Below are 6,071 nucleotides of genomic sequence, written 5' to 3'. Positions count from 1 at the left end.
TTCTGAAGAAGGGGTCGATTCAGTTACCAACCCTGATAGCCATGTTTCATTAACGCTAGCTCGTTATCAAGCAAATGTAAGGCGACAAGTCCCTATGAATTTGAACAAAATTGATCTCAGTCAGAATATAAGTACATGATTTTTACACTTCCGGCTGACACCCCACGGGCAGCCGGATGACCAGATGATGATGATAGTGGCAACGCAAACGCCATGCAAATTGACCGAGAAGCAACGCTCGCAAAAAGTCGTCTTCTCCATGCCAAATGCGATGACAATGTCCATTCATATGCCACATTGAATGGTCTGGTCCGACCCACACCCGCTGCACAGTACCCTTAGCTCATGACTACCTGTTCAGTATTCCGCACAGCTGGTGCTAAAGTGACAGTTGATAGTGAGGAGCGATGTCCAGTCTCTTCACAGAGCGAGCAACGGCGCCGCCGCCGCACAGCTGACCGGAGGTATTCGTCACTGACGTAGAGAAAGGGGACCTGGTGGGCGCCTTGGCCCAATACTGCCCCTCACTCTAGACTGACGCGACAGCCAGCTGCGCATTGGGTTCGATGTGGCACCAAGCGTGTTACCCTAGTACACTACTTTCTGTCTCTGTCTCTGTCTCTGTTTCTGACTGTCTCTGTCTCTGTCTCCCCTCTCTCTCCCCTCTCTCTTTATCTCTCTCTCTCCTCTCTCCCTCTTTTTCTCTCCCGTCTCCCTCTCTCTCTCTCTCTCTCTCTCTCTCTCTCTCTCTCTCTCTCTCTCTCTCTCTCTCTCTCTCTCTCCTCTCTCTCTTCTTTCTCTCTCTCTCTCCTCTCTCTCTCTCTCTCTCCTTTTCTCTCTTTTCAAATCTTCCTCTCTCTTTCCAAATTTCAAATCTGCGGCGGGCTGTGCATATCTCTCTCCGATGTGCAACGCAAGCTGCCGATCGTTTCACCAGTGCCGAGAGTGGCCGGCAGACGTCAGCACGGGCAGGAGGAGGCTGTGGTTATATGGCACGTGATCCACATTCGCTCTCCCACAGTCGGCATGTCGCGGCGCTGGGAAGCCGCCATGGGAATCCGGCCGGGATCCGGCGCGGCGCTGCCCCGCTTGACGTGCCCGGCGACGAGGCGAGACTGATCTAGGCCAGCGCAGGGGACGGCCGATCCGGGGACCCTGCCGCGTCAGGCCGGCCGCGCGCCGCCTGAAAGGCAGACGATCCGCCGGCGACAGCAGGTGTCCAGCCGACAGTCGAACGCTATTGGGGCCACGCGGACGGGCCGGGCAAACGGAGCGCCGCCGCGAAGCGAGGGCTGATTTGCGAACAGATGTGGGACGGCACAAAAAAGTGGGTGGCCGTGTTCCAGGCGACATTACACTGAATATCGACGATCAGGGGTGCACCATTCAGTACGGCGTTATGCGTTCATTCAAACCGAAACTTGGTCGCACCAAACGACCACCGTCATTTCACCACGGTATGACGACACGCAGTAATGCGGGAATAAGACAGAAATTTTGCAGGGGAATGACACATATAATTTGCCAATACAATTCGCCAAGTAAGCGGATCGCACTGCATTGCTCAAACAGGCCGCTGAAGGCATATGCAACGTGGTAACCCAACATAGTTCTGACTCAGAGTAATTTCGTGGCATGTTTTGCTTTTTTCTAACACGGCAAGTCTGTTCGCGACTATGGGGGCATAAAGCCGTTCCATGGCTCAATGAAATGACAACGCATTAAGGAGCAGATATAATAATGAGTAATGTTGTGGTGTCTAAAGCAGTGTTTTGCACTCAAAAGGATACCGATAGCTGTAGGTGAGTTTAATTTATCAGATCGGATGCTTGTCTCAGTATCTTCAGATGTGAAACATTCCCTTTAACGGCACGACAGCTGACGTGAAACGCCAGCCTGTTGAAATGGTCAGGTGAACCAAGGCTCCTTTCAACGGGTTCCTGTGAAAGTGCAATGGTTCCTGGACAAGAAGTTGGATAAGTGGAAAAAGGTACAGGAAAAAATGAAGCGAAAAATCAAGTGACAAAAAATTTGGGACGGATGAAGTCATGAGGAATAAAAGCCGAATATAAAATTTTGAAAAAAACAAAAAGTCTATAGGCGCTGAAGATAGAGACAGAGTGAGTTGATAGACTGAAAATCGACAAAGATAAAGTTCAACTCGGATATGTATAAACACTAATAGTCAAAATGGTTTAAAACAGGAAAGTCATCAGGATCTGACGCGAGGTATGAGATGTGTATAAAGCTGTGACCACGGGGGGAGGCAGATCGAACTGGATGGAGCTGGATTATGGTGGGATGGGACGGATCGGGGCGGGAGCGAGCAGAGCGGGCCGAACGAGACCAGACTGAACCAGAAATGACGGGGCCGGACCGACCCGGACGGCCACGGGACCATGCGCCAGACAGCATCGGATGTCCCCGGACGTGGTGGAAAGGAGCCGGACGGGACAGAACGACACCAGACGGGACCAGACGGAACCGGACGGAACCGAACACAACCGGACTGAACAAGACGAGATTAGAAGGGACTGGACAGAGCTTGATGCTGTCGGACGGGACTGGACGAGACGAGAGACGGGCACCTCATTCATACACTGCTACTCTCCATCCGACAGTACCGGCGCCACCGGGCGGAGACTGCATCGGGTGTCATAAGTATCCGGCGAGCTTTCGGAAGGCATTTTGACAACGGTGCTTTTACGTCTCGTCCAGGACAGAAGCGCACGGTCCTTCTCACAAACTTGTCACGTGACCTTCTAACAAACTTCCCATACTTCACTTCGGTGTCATGCCTTTATCATTACGTGGATACGGCTGGTGCGTGGAAACTCTCCGAGCGGCCGGTGCCGTGCGGTAACGCGCGAGCGGCATCACTGCTGTGCGGTAATGCGCAAACGGGATCCTTGCTGTGCGGTTATGCGGGAACAGCGCCTGTGCTGTGCAGTTATAGGAGAACGGGGCGAGGTTTTAACATGCTTTCACATGATACCTGTAATACGTTGATTGTGGCGACGATGGCATTGGGAGCATGCCATGGGAAACCGCAGATCACTGACCAAGAACATTCCACCGGTGCGCGCGAACTCGGCTTTACGAGATGCAAATATAGCATTATTTCGTTATTCATTAACCATAAACAGTTGCCGTTCCATCGACATAAATTGCTGCCTCCATGTCCAAGACCTTAAAGCGTGCTAACAGATGCCAGTCGCTAGTTTCGAACGCCATCTGGCAAGGACCTGTTTCGGTCAGTCATCACCAGTGCCTTGATTATTCGTCCGGACCCCACATGCACTCGGAAAGATTTTGCAGCAAATGGCAAGTCTTTCTCTTTTCACGTGTCGAGCGGTGAAAAAGCAAGTTGTTTTGTGCCGCCAGGTGCCGCCATTAGAGGTAAGGCGGGAACAAGAAGCTCAATGGCCAAGCGGCATTAGACCCACCAACCGCGCGCTGCCTGCCAGGCAGGTATGCTAGTGCTCATAACGAGTAATGCTCAATTAGCATTCAACTTAAAAGTAAATGAGGTGCTTAGCGACAAGCGTGAGTGTTATCACGGACCAAGCACGCGCATTACGTGTGAGGGATGAGTACACTAAGCATGCCATTCACCGGTAACCCGCAGGGCTTTTCGTCACAGCAATGTGATCAAAACAGCCCGCGCCGCACATCTGTCAGTTAATCGACAAGGAAGGCTGACATCCACCCGTTAGGCGAGACCTCCATCACAAAGGGGCGATCAGCAGCCGTGTCCCCTGCCGCGCCCTCGCCTCATCGACGGCCGCCACCGTGTTCGCGCGCCAAAGCAGGCTTGCACAGGGCGCCTCCGACACGGGCGGGCATTAATCACAACGCGCCAAGCCCGTTCGGCTAGCGGCAGCGGCTGTGATAAACGACATTGCCTAGCTTGACCTGGAGAGGCCCGGCCCGGGCTGGCCGGGGACCTAACGGAGCGGCGCTGGGTCATACGCAGTCCGGGCGGGACCGGGACCGCCGAGCGGCCGGCGGCGGCGAGGCGGCGGCCAGGCGGCTGCCGCGGCCGACAGGCGCCACCGCTGGGGCCTCACCACTGCGCCGTTCTCAGAGAGGTCGCGGCGCTCCAGCCTGCAGTGGAAGAGCATTGGTTGGAATGCGACCCCGAACACTTGGGGGAGCCCATCCGGTGAGGGCTCCTCTCGAGGGCGTCATCGGGCGCAGGCATCAGCGCGCCTCGGCCGGCGGCAGCGGGTCGTGACCCGTCAGTACCGAGTGACCTCTGCACATGACGCGTGGCCGCGTGCATATGAGCGCATACGGACTCGCTGGAGATACCGTTACGGCTCGAGGTGTGGGCGCCACGGCAGTGTGCAAAAACCCCGCGCCCCTGCCGGCGCCGGCGTTTCGCTCGGTGTCCGGCGCTTGCATTGGCTTGCGGGCTTGATGACGCGCGGCTAACTCCGCCCCTTGCACGGCCGGTCGTGTTATCAGCCGGTCACGTGACTGCAAGACGAACCCGCACCCCGCCTCTGAATAAATGGCCGTATAAAGTCTGCACCATTGCAGCGGTCCGCACACTGGACCGTGCAGCACAGCCGGCACTGTTAGCCTAGGTGAGTCCCGGCTCGTCGTGTTCGGCGTGGCCGGCATCATCGGTGTCGATCGCTGCCACCGCGCGCCCGCTGCGCGCGTCGCCGCGTCGTCGCGCCCGTCAGCTGCGCTGCCGCCCACCGGCCGCTGCCTCAGCCCGCGCTCGGCCCGAGCCGGCGACAGGTGCATGAACGACGGACGCTGAGGCCGGCCGACGGCGTGACACGACGGACGTCACGGTGCCGCTCGGCGTGGAGTGCGGTGGACGCCGCGGACCCCGCCCGCAGGACACCCCCGTGCTGCGGGGTCAGCAGGGGCCGGAGCGCCGGCCGACGGCGGAGGGCTGATGTCGGGTGGCTGCGGCGCGACGCCGGAGATCGGCGAGTTAGCGGCTCGGCTGATCGACTGAGCGGTGATTTGTCACAGAATTATGGTTATAATGAGACCAATTACTGGCATAATGATCCCTCAATTGAGGAAAACAGACGGAATGGTCAAACAGACTGCGCACATAGATCGTGAAGGCTTGCTCCCGTTTGAATTTAGCTTTAGATTAGTTTTAGCATATTGCGAGGAAGTCGCGGGCATATTTGCGTTTAATTGTTGCGTTATTCGCGTTATTATTGTGATAGTATATTGCACTTCATTATTGCATGCGTTCATTTATTCCACGAGTCGCATGATGCACGATCAAATCAAATAAGCCCCAGCCCTTTTCGCCTATTTAACATTTTAAATTATGCGCATGCAAAAGTGCAAGTTATGAAGCCAATCACGGCGTTAACGTATCGATGACGTGGCTAATGAGCACCAAATCGATATGGTCTGGGCCATTCCGTGTGCCTTATGCTGTTAAATATGATTATGCTTAGATGCATAATGCTTGTGCTTGTCTTTATTATAGACATGGTGCCATCCTGCAACCCCCAGTATTTCACCCGGTTCTAACGAGCAAGTTATCAGCTGTTCTCAGCTGTTTTCCATACTTTATGGGCGTGCACTTAAAATTGTTGAAGAATGGCTGCGGTATGGATTGAAATGCAAACGTTTTGTTGATGCGTTGTAACCTCACAGCTTCCTGCGTTACCAGCCCTTCATGAACCCAGTGGCATGTATGTTCAAATATCACCGTCGCTGGTGTGTTTCAGGATGACGCGGACACTTCTGAGCCTCTGTGTGCTGGGCCTGGCCTCGGCGCAGGCGGCCGAGCTGCCGAAGACGGCCGCCGTGGCGGTGCCCCCAGCTCAGCCCCGAGACGGCGGCGGCGGCCACGGACACGGCGCCAGCTCCAGCTTCGGCTTCAGCTCATCCCACAGCTCCGGCGGCTCCTACAGCTCCGGCGGCGCCCTGGGCCACAGCGGCGGAGGACACAGCGGCGGCTCACAGAGCTACAGCGCCCCCACCACCAGCTACAACGCCCCCAGCCAGGGCTACGACGCCGGCAGCAGCTCCACCGGCAACCTCTACTACTACTACTACCCCGTGCAGGAGCACAAGTACCC

This window comes from Pollicipes pollicipes, unplaced genomic scaffold, assembly GCF_011947565.3.
Source record: "Pollicipes pollicipes isolate AB1234 unplaced genomic scaffold, Ppol_2.1 Scaffold_6686;HRSCAF=7923_pilon_pilon_pilon, whole genome shotgun sequence".
Classification (NCBI taxonomy): Eukaryota; Metazoa; Arthropoda; class Thecostraca; order Pollicipedomorpha; family Pollicipedidae; genus Pollicipes; species Pollicipes pollicipes.
This window is presented reverse-complemented; position numbering follows the sequence as displayed.